Genomic DNA, 13,698 nt, shown 5'->3' on the forward strand with positions numbered 1-13,698 from the left:
ATATGATAATGTTATACAATACTAACAAGTTGATGAAGGACTAACCACCTCAGAACTAGGTCTTCAAGGGTGATGGACTGATTAAAACGTCTTTACATCTCTACTGCTTCTGATGTCTCCTCTGTACTCGACTGACCTGTGTAGGTGAAACGTTTCGGAATAAAGATACCTAACTCTTGAACATGTGTCTTACTTATCAACCTGAAGACGCATTTGACGCATTGAATTAGACAGGAGAGAACCTTCAACAGCCTGGACGACCAGCTATTGCCAATGAGCTGAGACAAGAGAGGAAGGCGACTGAAAGAGCTTATCTTTGGCTACCAGTTAATGTTTTCGGACTTGGGAGGAAATCACGATGAAACGACTACAAATGTGAAAAAAATAACAAACCCACAAAATTAAGGGAACAGAAACAAGTGAGAGGTACAGTGCCTCCACGCGCACGTCTTCAGAGGAACTAGTCAGATACAAATAAACAGTTTATAGAGTGCGAAGTGGTTTCTCAGTGAGGTGGTAATTGTCATTCTCTGACATGTGTACCAAGTGTATATACGCTCAGCCATTACTTGAATCTCTGTTTTAATATAATTATTTTTAGTAATCCAGGTAATAATAATTATCATTCTTGGGGGAACGCAAACCCATAGGGGTTATACCTGCGTGGGGAAATAGCATTCTTGTTTTTTCCAAAGAAAGGGAGCACAGGCTCATTCCCTTAGATCAAGAGCCCCCCCCTTCCTTATTAACATCAAAGAATCTCCCTTGAGGGACGTGTCTCTATTTTAAGGATTAAAATATTCTGAACTGGTGGTACAGAGGGGAGAATATACAGCCTTGATGACCCTCGTGCAGTCGATAACTCCAGGCAACACTTGGAGTGATAAGAGGCCGGAGACCTTAAAATACCATCCGAACAGTGTGTCACGGGAACTCGGAAATCATGAGGAAGGAGATCCAATATTTACTGAAGCAAGATTTGATCAGACTCAACCACAGCATGTGTAGCTGGCTTGCCTGCTTGTACCAGAAGCAGAGAGTGGGTACAGCTTTTCTAGCAGCTTACAGGAAGATGAACATCCTGATTATGGCTCATACCAAATTCTAAAAACTGACCACTGTATAGACAGGGATTGCTCAGTTTGCAGGTAAACTAGACTTGTTAAAAATGATGTAGGCAGTTTCCTCTTACCAGGAACGCCATGACCATCTCCGTTGTCATTCTCAACAATGAGTTAAACAGGAGGGTTATCGTTAGCACTGATAAAAAGGCAGTTCGTTCCAAAGCGTTATGACCAAACTTGATTGATAAAGTGGCTGGTGAAGCAAACATCCTCGTTAAAGTTTCCTGAGGTTACACATGAAAATTATTTACACATTAACCTGTGATATATTACAGGAGCAGTATTAATGCAATACTGCAAATGTGGTATTTCTCTAGGGAATTCGTATAATAATAATAATAATAATAATAATAATAATAATAATAATAATAATAATAATAATAATAATAATACATTTCTACATGTACATCCATAAGGTATACAGGCCTAGCTGACATCAATGACATATTACTAATCAGAAAGCCTCATGTTATGCAGAGCATTTCGGGCAAATTAGGTCAATTCTTATCCCAGGATGCAACCCACACCAGTCAACTAACACCCAGGTACCCATTTCCTGATGGGTGAACATGGACAGTAGGTGCCTTAAGGAAACACATCCTATTGTTTCCTGCCTTACCGGACCTCAGTGAGCTGAGTGCGTTAGTTACCCAGCTACGGGACGTGGTTGACGTTGTAAGATTCCTTCAGTATAAAGAATGAGTACGCTGAGAGACAACACAGCAAGTATAAACGGAGTAAGACTCTTCAACACTCTTCTTCCGTCTCCTTTCATACCTAAAAAGAACTACTAACAGACTTTTAGGTGTCTGAAAGAGGGAATTGGATAAGTTCCAAATTTTAGTCCTTGATCAGCAGGGCTGTGTTGAATTGCATGAGATTAGCACCAACAGCCTAGTTGATCAGACCATCAACCAGGAGATGTGATCTGGATCCGGGACTCCTGGGGGGGGGGGACCGTGACCCTGGAATCGTCTTCAGATAACCTTCAGTCATGTCAGTGGGTCAAGTCTCCCCGCTCCTCCATAAAAATTAAGAGATGGTAATATCTGTAGGCCATCAGCAGCCGTTTCTGGAAGTCACCGCCCCCGTGACACGATCCCAGACCTGGCAACGAGGTCACCGCCCCCGTGACACGATCCCAGACCTGGCAACGAGGTCACCGTCCCCGTGACACGATCCCAGACCCGGCAACGAGGTCACCGCCCCCGTGACACGATCCCAGACCCGGCAACGAGGTCACCGCCCCCGTGACACGATCCCAGACCCGGCAACGAGGTCACCGCCCCCGTGACACGATCCCAGACCCGGCAACGAGGTCACCGCCCCCGTGACACGATCCCAGACCTGGCAACGAGGTCACCGCCCCCATGACGAGATCCCAGACCTGGCAACGAGGTCACCGCCCCCGTGACACGATCCCAGACCCGGCAACGAGGTCACCGCCCCCGTGACACGATCCCAGACCCGGCAACGAGGTCACCGCCCCCGTGACACGATCCCCCCGGCAACGAGTTCACCGCCCCCGTGACACGATCCCAGACCCGGCAACGAGGTCACCGGCAACGAGGTCACCGCCCCCGTGACACGATCCCAGACCCGGCAACGAGGTCACCGCCCCCGGGACACGATGGCAACGAGGTCACCGCCCCCGAGGTCACCGCCCCCGTGACACGATCCCAGACCCGGCAACGACACCGCCCCCGTGACACGATCCCAGACCCGGCAACGAGGTCACCGCCCCCGTGACACGATCCCAGACCCGGCAACGAGGTCACCGCCCCCGTGACACGATCCCAGACCCGGCAACGAGGTCACCGCCCCCGTGACACGATCCCAGACCCGGCAACGAGGTCACCGCCCCCATGACACGATCCCAGACCCGGCAACGAGTTCACCGCCCCCATGACACGATCCCAGACCCGGCAACGAGGTCACCGCCCCCATGACACGATCCCAGACCCGGCAACGAGGTCACCGCCCCCATGACACGATCCCAGACCCGGCAACGAGGTCACCGCCCCCGTGACACGATCCCAGACCCGGCAACGAGGTCACCGCCCCCGTGACACGATCCCAGATCACGCACACCTACTGCATGCTGGCTTCTCCCATCAAAGTGACATCCAGCAATAAACAGATGAAGTGTAATCACAGACCAGTCAAATGGAACTTAAGTTACATGCCAGTAACATCTGTTTAGTAAAGCGGCAAAGATTTACTCTTAACAGATGCCTTGTCTAGTCTTGGGATTAATAAGTATGATCTATAATAATTGGTTTGGTTTAAAGCATTTGGTATGGTGTACAGTAATTATTATGAAGTATAGTCATTATGATGTACAGTAATCATTATGATATTTAGTAATTATGATGTATAGGATTTATTACAATGTATAATAATTATGTGTAATAATTATTATACATTAGTATGATGTATAGTAATTAGCATGATGTATATTAATCATTACAATGTATAGTAATAATAATGTATAGTAATCATTATGATGTACATTAACTATGATGTACAATAATTATTTTGATATAATCATTATGATGAATAGTAATCATTTTGATACGCAGTAATCATTGTGACGTAAAGTAATCATTATGATGTCAAGCAATCATTATGATGTACAGAAATCATTATGATGTATAGTAATCAATACGATGAATATTAACTGAAAAGATGTTAACGATTTCTGAACTCATGACATTTTTAAGCACCAATTATTAAGGGATTTTAAGCACCAATTATTAAGGGTTCTTTCTCTAATAACATACGATAATTCCAATCATATAATTGCACTCGGATTAATCAGAAAAAATATTGTATAAATATATCGGGAATAATAATATAGTTTAAGAAAGTTGCAAGTTAAGACCTGTGTGAATATACGGTTATGTTCACCAGCAGCAGTGTTGATACGAGTTACCGGAGAATAAACAAAACAAAAATATAGAGAAACAAGTCTTGAGGTTCTAAAAGTCTAAGACCAGTCCTAGGAATGATATCCTGTCAGGGGAGTTCCTAGGAGTGCCATCCCATACCACGGGCGAGGTTAGAACCCGCGATCAGAGAGTCACAAGACTCCAGACCATCGTGTTAGCCACTGGACCAGCTAGCCACAGTTGTTCCTTGGAAAGCCATCCAATCAGACGAGTGCCTAGGAATACCATCCAATCACACTTATTCCTAGGAATAATATCCAATCACAATTGTTTCTAGGAATGCCATAAAATCATAGGAGTTCCTAGGAATGCCATCCAATCATAGGAGTTCCTAGGAATGCCATCCAATCATAGGAGTTCCTAGGAATGCCATCCAATCATAGGAGTTCCTAGGAATGCCATCCAATCATAGGAGTTCCTAGGAATGCCATCCAATCACAGGAGTTCCTAGGAATGCCATCCAATCATAGGAGTTCCTAGGAATGCCATCCAATCATAGAAGTTCCTAGGAATGCCATCCAATCATAGAAGTTCCTAGGAATGCCATCCAATCATAGGAGTTCCTAGGAATGCCATCCAATCACAGGAGTTCCTAGGAATGCCATCCAATCACAGGAGTTCCTAGGAATGCCATCCAGTCACAGGAGTTTCTAGGAATGCCATCCAGTCACAGGAGTTTCTAGGAATGCCAACCAATCACAGTTGTTCCTAGTAATAATATACAATCGCAGTTGTTCCTAGGAATGTCATCCAGTCAGAGGAATCTCCAGGAATACCAATCAGTGGAGTCCCCAAGGAATACCATCCAATAAGAGGAATTCCTAGAAATATCATCCAATCAGAATTGTCTCCAGGAATACCATCCAATCAGACGAGTCCCCAGGAATACCATCCAATCCGAGGAATCCCCGAGAATACCATCCAGTCAGGTGGCCTGCCCTGCCTGACAAAACGTCATAACAGAGGTACAGCCCAGCTGTTTAGCGGGATAAACACCTGTCTGGTCGCTAAGCTCCCCCACCCGATCAAACCTTATTACCTCCCTTATTCCAGGACCTGCAATACCCCGCCGGGTTTGGTTCTCCCACTTTAATAAAAATAACTATAATAATAATAATAATAATAATAATAATAATAATAATAATAATAATAATAATAACACTAATAATTCAGAGAGCAAGGATGATTTGGTGAGAGCATTTAAGAGTCAGCTATTACCAGTGTTAAATTCAAGGGAAAGCGCTAAACCCTTGCTGATAATACAGTGCCTCAGGAATGAGAGAGAAATTCTCAGGTATGCGCGCGCACGCGCACACACACACACACACACACACACACACACACACACACACACAAAGCCTTGGGTTATATAAACGTCAGTGGCGGCCAGAGCTTTGACTTAGAACAGAATCCTGAACAGCAATAAGAGTGAGAGGACAGGAAACCAGACTGGCTACAGTGACAGAAGAGGCAACCAGATTGGCTAGTGACAGAACAAGCAACCTGACTGACATCAGTGACAGAACAGGCAACCTGACTGACATCAGTGACAGAACAGGCAACCTGACTGACATCAGTGACAGAACAGGCAACCTGACTGACATCAGTGACAGAACAGGCTACCAGACAGACAGCAGTGAAAGGAGAGGTAAACAGGCTGACAGCGCTGATGTCTCAGGCGCTGAGAACAGAGTGATTGTTATAAATTAGGTGGAATACTTCCGGCAGTTTCTCTTACTACTACTACTACTATTAGTACTACTACTACTGCCACTACTATTAGTACTATCACTATTAGTACTTTCACTACTACTATTAGTACTACTACTATCACCACTACTACTATTAGTACTACTACCACTATTAGTACTATCACTACTACTATTAGTACTATCACTACTACTATTAGTACTATCACTGCTACTACTATTAGTACTACTACTACCACCACTACTACTATTAGTACTACTTCTACCACTACTACTATTAGTACTACAGTAATACTCACCATTAGTACCACTACCACCAACTTACCTCCAGCTACTTATTACCACTACCTCCACTACCATACCATTAGCACCTACCATTACCACCGCTACCATTAGCACCATTACCACTACCATTAGCATCACCACCATTGCCAATTAGCACCACTAACCTCCACCACCATTGCCATTAGTACTCTCACCACCACCAATACCACTAGCATTACCACCACCACCGCCACCAGCACCACTACCACCACAACCGCGCCATTAGCACCTACCACCACCACCATTAGCACCTACCACCGCCAATTACCTGCCACTTTTGTAGCCATCCACTACCACCACTTACTATCAGTACCACTACCAACTACACCATTAGAGATCACCTACTACCAACCATTAGTACCACTGCCACTAACCACTACCATTAGCACCACTGCCACCAACACCATTAGCAACTTACCACAACTATACCATTAGTGCCACCACCACCTAATACTACTATTAGTACTACTACTACTAATACTATTAGTACTACTACTACTAATACTACTATTAGTACTACTACTACTAATACTACTATTAGTACTACTACTACTACTACCACTGCTATTACGCCTACTACTACTATTACTTCTAAGTGATATGTCAAAGTATCTCATTATTGTCTGTAAGATAAAATGGTCATGCCTCCTGAACACATAAGTTGACAGATAAATATAACAATAATATTAGCAGACTGAGGATCGAGCCTTTAGCACTCGTTGCGCCGAAGCATGTTGAATATTTTGCACTCTTGCAGGACTGCTAGCACTTGTCATTCAGCCACATGAGCACGTGACGTGATATGACTGGGAAATCTTACCAGATCTTACATAGATTCAGATGGCGCTGTATAACCCAGGCAGGTTCAGCGCTTCTGATAAGAGACTATGTTGATGGCAGGAGAAAATATGCAACAACAATACTGTGGGCAATAGTAGATGAAAGAGAAATAAAAACTGGTGTCGCACTAACAACAGCAGTAGCAGAGCAACAACAGCATCCACAATAGCAGCACTAGCAACAGCTGTAGCAGAGCAACAACAGCATCCGCAATAGCAGCACTAGCAACAGCTGTAGCAGAGCAACAACAGCATCCACAATAGCAGCACTAGCAACAGCAGTAGCAGAGCAACAACAGCATCCACAATAGCAGCACTAGCAACAGCAGTAGCAGAGCAACAACAGCATCCGCAATAGCAGCACTAGCAACAGCAGTAGCAGAGCAACAACAGCATCCGCAATAGCAGCAGAAGCGACAGTAGTAGGAGAGCAACAGCAGCAATAACAGCGGTAGCGACAGCAGTTTAAGAGCAGCAATAGCAGTAGCAATAGTAGCAGAACAACAGCAGCAGTAGCAGCAGTAGCAGCAGCAATAGTAGTAGTAATAGTAGCAAGAGCAGCAACAGTCGCAACAACAGCCCCAGCAGCAGTAGTAGTAGTAGTAGCAGCAGCAACAACAACAATAACAACAAACAACAGTAGCTTTAACAACAGCAGCAGCAGCAGTAATATAGACAACAACATCAGCAGTGTCAACAGCAGCAGCAAATTAGTATCATTAGCAGCAGCAGAAGCAGCAGCAGAAGGAGCAGCAGCAGAAGCAGCAGCAGAAAGAGCAGCAGCAACAGCAGCAGTATCAGCGGCAGCAGTAGCAGTATCAGCAACGGCAGCAGAAGTATCAGCAGTTATAGTATAAACATCAGTAGTATAGAAGCAGTAGTATCAGCAGCAGCAGCAGAAGCAGTAGAAGCAGCAGCAGCAGCAGCAGCAGAAGCAGTAGAAGCAGCATAGCTGGATTATTGTGCACCCATAGCCAATGTATGGACGGTAGCGCAAGAATATATGGATAACCAAAAGGCTAGAAAGTAGGTCTCAACAGGGGTTATCAGGAGTACATCTGATTACATATTTACATTTAGTTTTATCTGTTACAATCCAGTTTAGAATATTTACTTAAACGCCTGGTATTTTACTTTTATTAATAAGATACTTCGACATATCCACGTATCTATCTCTATATTCGTTATCAGGTGAGCAATCAAGCACAAAGTGTTGAAGAAAGTGACTGCACTGCATCATCGTCTGTGTATATGGCAGACTGCCAGAAGTACTTGCAAGCAAGCATAAGCCTGGCTAGTACAGCATCAGTCACTCTGTTTACTTTGCATATTGCCACGTAAATGTGTTTATCCACATTCTTGCTATCAATGTTCAGGATACCTGGAGTATACCTATTAAGGGTTTCGGGAACCAACGCCCCCGCGGTCTGTGACCAGGCCTCGTGGTGGATCTGAGCCTGATCAACCAGGCTCTTACTGCTGGCCGCAAGCAAACCGACGTACAAACTGTATTCATATAACGTTCAGATTCATTATTTACCACCTTTCTAATATTATTTCCAAAGCTTGACACAGACATACCTAACTTATAATCAACATTTTCCTACGAAAATAACACCATTTTATCGACTATCATGTACGAGTAATTCAGTGTATTTGGAATTTCCTTCCCCGCTCTGATTTATGTACTATCTATACCTGGCTTCTCTGATGATCATGTTGAATCATTATGTGCGTTAAGTACGTTCACTGAGACCATAGAATCTGTAATGATCAACGACTCACGTTTTACCTCATAAGTCAACATTATTGTCATTATGAATGCAAACAATTCAGTTTTAAATATAAATGCAACTGTTCACGAAAAAAATTCTGACTAAAGTGTTAGTAAGAGTATATCACAAATTGTATACACTGAGAGATTTAGACAAGAGTCTACTGGCAGGGCTGCCTCTGCTCTTGTTGCCACTTCCCAAAATAGACGTCATAGCAACCATGTTGTGTTGTATATAAAAATTAACAACAGTCGAGCTGAGGTAGTGAAACCAGTAATAACAGAAATGGCATCATTAGTAATTATTATATTTTATTTGTTTGTCTGTGGGGCAACAGTAACAGAAGCAGCAGTAACTGCAGAACTTACGGTAGTAACAAAAGTGGAAATATTGCTAGTAGCGCTCATGATAATGGCAGTAGTAGTCGCGTAGTACTAGTAAAAATCGCGAGAGTATTAACAGTAGTGAAAGTTGTACTAGCCGAACTCACGATAATAACAACAACAGTCGAAGTAGTAGTCATAGCAGTTACAAAAACAGAAAAAATGGAGAGTATAAATATAGCTATAAGCATAACCACAAGCTGGTATATTTCCTTGTTCTGTGAAGGAAACACACTTTGGACAAAATTTTGCTGGGACAGCATATCACGTTATTTACCAACTTTAACAAGCCATTAGCGAAAAGATATACCAGCAAAAGCTGCTCTGCTGTCGGCAGCACGTCGTTGCAACCTGGTTTTTGTTAGGTTGTACTCTGAAGTTACTATGACCTCGACGAAGCAGTGATTAAAATTCTCGCTGCTGTGGATGCTGATGTTATCGTTGAGATGTTTCTCTTGGCATTGATGTGATCGTTGATGTTGTCACGTTTATGTTGCGTTGATATTGTGCTGGTGCCGATATGGCTAACGTTATTGTTGGTGTTAATGTGACTGTTTATGGTGCATTGTTTCTGATGGTGCTGACATGATTCATATCGTTGATGGTATTGAACCGACGACCATTTTTTTTTTTTCTGTTGGCACTGACTGATGTGTTTGTTGATTTTGATGTGGCTGTTGAAGTTGCTTCCGTTGTTAATGTAGTTATGAATATTATAGTTGATACTGACGTGAATAACGCCGCTGTTATTACTGAAATGACTAATGTGTTCGTAGATTTTGTTGTCACTGTTAATGATGTTTATATTGGTACTAACGAGACGAAGGTGATGTTGACATTGACAGATGATTAATGCTATACTTCTAGTGTTGAAGTGACTTGTTCTAGCAAGTGCTTCAGAGGGTTGTTAAAGGAGCAGCATTAAGGGTACCCACACAACTCGCCACTTACCCTTGGCTCAAGGTCAAGAGGACGGGAGTAGCAATACGATGTACTTCAACCTTCAGGAACGTTATTAAACATCCAAACACTCAACTTTGCCGTAATTACTTCAAAAGTAGACAACACTTCATTTACTGTCTACGGTCACGACATTAATACACTAACTGATTATACATATTATATATATATATATATATATATATATATATATATATATATATATATATATATATATATATATATATATATATATATATGTATATATATATAAACACTGATCTCTGGCCGAAGGAGACTCGAACCTACGAAACTTAGAACAAGGTACGCAGTTCTAAGGTTCGTAGGTTCGAGTCTCCTTCAGCCAGAGATCAGTGTTTGTGTATATTTCGCCTGCTCTCGCTAATTCCTTGCATATATATATATATATATATATATATATATATATATATATATATATATATATATATATATATATATATATATATATATATATATATATATATATATATATATATATATATATATATATATAACGAAAAAAATATATATCAAAAAGGTTATTCCATTTTTAACATTAATGTAAATGCTACAATAAACATTAAATAAATCAATTTGTTTATAAACATATATATACATATACATATGTAGATTTGGCATATTTAATAAGTCAAACCCAGTGATAATGGAACCGTTGGTTGAAATGATAAGTACCGGATTAGTGTGGTGGTGGTTGTGGTACGGTGGCCGTAGACCTATGGTTGTGTTGCAGTAGACCTATGGTAGAACTGCTGTAGACCTATGGTGGTGTTGGGGTAGACCTATGGTAGTGTTGCCACAGACCTATGGTGGTATTGGGGAAGGGGAGCGCCAGGAGTAAGGAGGGGGAGGGGGGCACAAGTGTGGTGAAGTGTGTCTCACTGTCTTTCTCACTGTCTCTCTCACTGTCTCTCTCACTGTCTCTCACTGTGAGGCGCAGCCACCACCACTACCACAACCTCACACTGCCACGGCACAGATCAAACTGGCGAGCCCAACCTCCACCACCACCACCACCACCACCACCACCACCACTACCACCACCACTACCACCACCACCACCACCACCATTATACCTCCGCCATCGTCACTACCTCCGCCACTATCACCACTATGCCATCACTATCATAGGCACTGTTACCACCACTCCACTACAACGCCACCTCTATAACCACTACCCGCACAGCCACCACCAGTGCTATTACTACCATCACCACCACCACCACCACCATTACCACCACCACCACCACCACCACCACCATTACCACCACCTCCACCATCACCACCACCACCACCATCACCACCACCACCATCACCACCACCACCACCATCACCACCACCACCACCACCACCATTACCACCACCATCACCACCACCACCACCATCACCACCACCACCACCACAACCATCACCACCACCACCACCATCACCCCCACCACCACCACCACCATCACTACCACCACCACCACCACCACCACCATTACCACCACCACCACCACCATCACCACCACCATCACCACCACCACCATCATCACCACCACCACCACCATCACCACCACCACCACCATCACCACCACCACCACCATCACCACCACCACCACCACCACCACCACCACCACCACCACCACCACCACCATTACCACCACCACCACCACCATCACCACCACCACCACCACCACCACCATCACCACCACCACCATCACCACCACCACCACCATCACCACCACCACCATCACCACCACCACCACCATTACCACCACCACCACCACCATCACCACCACCACCATCACCACCACCACCACCATCACCACCACCACCACCACCACCACCACCACCACCATCACCAATATTACCACCACCACCACCACCATCACCACCACCACCACCACCACCATCACCACCACCACCATCACCACCACCACCACCACCACAACCACCACCACCACCACCATTACCACCACCACCATTACCACCACCACCATCACCACCATCGCCACCACCACCATCACCACCACCACCACTATCATCATCACCACCACCACCACGACCACCACCACCACCACCATCACCACCACCACCATCACCACCACCACCACCACCACCACCACCACCACCACCATCACCACCACCTACCTACCTACCTACAGCAAAACAATCATCCTATTATTTTTTGTCAACAAGTCGGCCGTCTCCCATCGAGGCAAGATGACTCAGAAAGAAAATCCCCTAAAAGAAAATGCTTTCATCATTCAACACTTTCACCTCAATCATACATAATCACTGTCTTTGCAGAGGTGCCCAGATATAACAGTTTAGAAGCATATATAACATACTATTCCAAATTGCCAATATCCCAAACCCCTCCTTTAAAGTGCAGGCATTGTACTTCCCATTTCCAGGACTCAAGTCCGGCTATATAAAAATAACCGATTTGCCTGAATCCCTTCACTAAACATTACCCTGCTCGCAGTCAAACAGCTCATCAGGTCCCAAAAACCATTCGTCTCCATTCACTCCCATCTAACACTCTCACATATGCTTGCTGGAAGTTCAAGCCCCTCCTGGAGGTTACCTGGAGGTTACCTGGAGGTTATTCCGGGGATCAACGCCCCCGCGGCCCGGTCCATGACCAGGCCTCCCGATGGATCAGGGCCTGATCAACTAGGCTGTTACTGCTGGCCGCACGCAGTCCGACGTACGAGCCACAGCCCGGCTGATCTGTCCAGCTCTCTCTTGAAGGCAGCCAGGGGTTTATTGGCAATTCCCCTAATGCTTGATGGGAGGCTGTTGAACAGTTTTGGGCCCCGGACACTTATGGTGTTTTCTCTTAGTGTACCAATGGCGCCCCTACTTTTTATTGGCGGCATTTTGCATCGCCTGCCCAGTCTTTTACTTTCGTAGGGAGTGATTTCTGTGTGCACATTTGGGACCATTCCTTCCAAGATTTTCCAAGTGTAGATTATGATATATCTCTCCCTCCTGCGTTCCAACGAGTACAAGTCAAGTGCTTCCAAGCGTTCCCAGTAGTTAAGGTGCTTGACAGAACTTATACGTGCGATTTCACCTGCTTTGTATGGAGATGTTAATGTACAGCAGTATTCCAGCCTAGAGAGAACAAGTGATTTGAAAAGGATCATCATGGGCTTGGCATCTCTCGTTTTGAAAGTTCTCATTATCCATCCTATCATTTTCTTTGCACGTGCGGTCGTGGCACTGTTGTGATTCTTGAAAATGAGATCCTCAGACATTACTACTCCCAGGTCCCTTACATTATTTTTCCGCTCTATTGTATGGCCGGAGTCAGTAGTATACTCTGTTCTAGTTATTATCTCCTCCAGTTTTCCATAACGGAGTAGTTGGAATTTGTCCTCATTGAACATCATATTGTTTACCGTTGCCCACTGGAAAACTTTGTTTATATCTTCTTGGAGGTTAACCGCGTCCTCAGCAGATGACAGCCTCATGCAGATCCTAGTATCATCCGCAAAGGATGATACGGTGCTGTGGTGTATATCTCTGTTTATGTCTGATATGAGGATAAGGAATAAGATGGGGGCGAGTACTGTGCCTTGTGGAACAGAGCTCTTCACTATGGCAGCCTCCGATTTAACTCTG

At 44.3% G+C, this 13,698-nt stretch overlaps 1 protein-coding gene across 6 annotated transcripts in view; it reads right to left on the minus strand.

Annotated features, from left to right (window-relative positions):
* LOC128688563 (octopamine receptor beta-2R-like) overlaps nt 1-11,055 on the minus strand; it is a 1,632,995-nt gene extending 1,621,940 nt beyond the window's left edge. For all 6 annotated transcript variants that reach the window (XM_070082740.1, XM_070082747.1, XM_053776437.2 and 3 more), the window contains exon 1: nt 10,759-11,055. The gene's annotated coding sequence lies outside the window, so the exon portion shown is untranslated. The remainder of the gene's footprint in view (nt 1-10,758) is intronic.
* Between the last annotated feature and the right edge of the window lie 2,643 nt (nt 11,056-13,698).

This window comes from Cherax quadricarinatus, chromosome 1, assembly GCF_038502225.1.
Source record: "Cherax quadricarinatus isolate ZL_2023a chromosome 1, ASM3850222v1, whole genome shotgun sequence".
Taxonomy (NCBI): Eukaryota; Metazoa; Arthropoda; class Malacostraca; order Decapoda; family Parastacidae; genus Cherax; species Cherax quadricarinatus.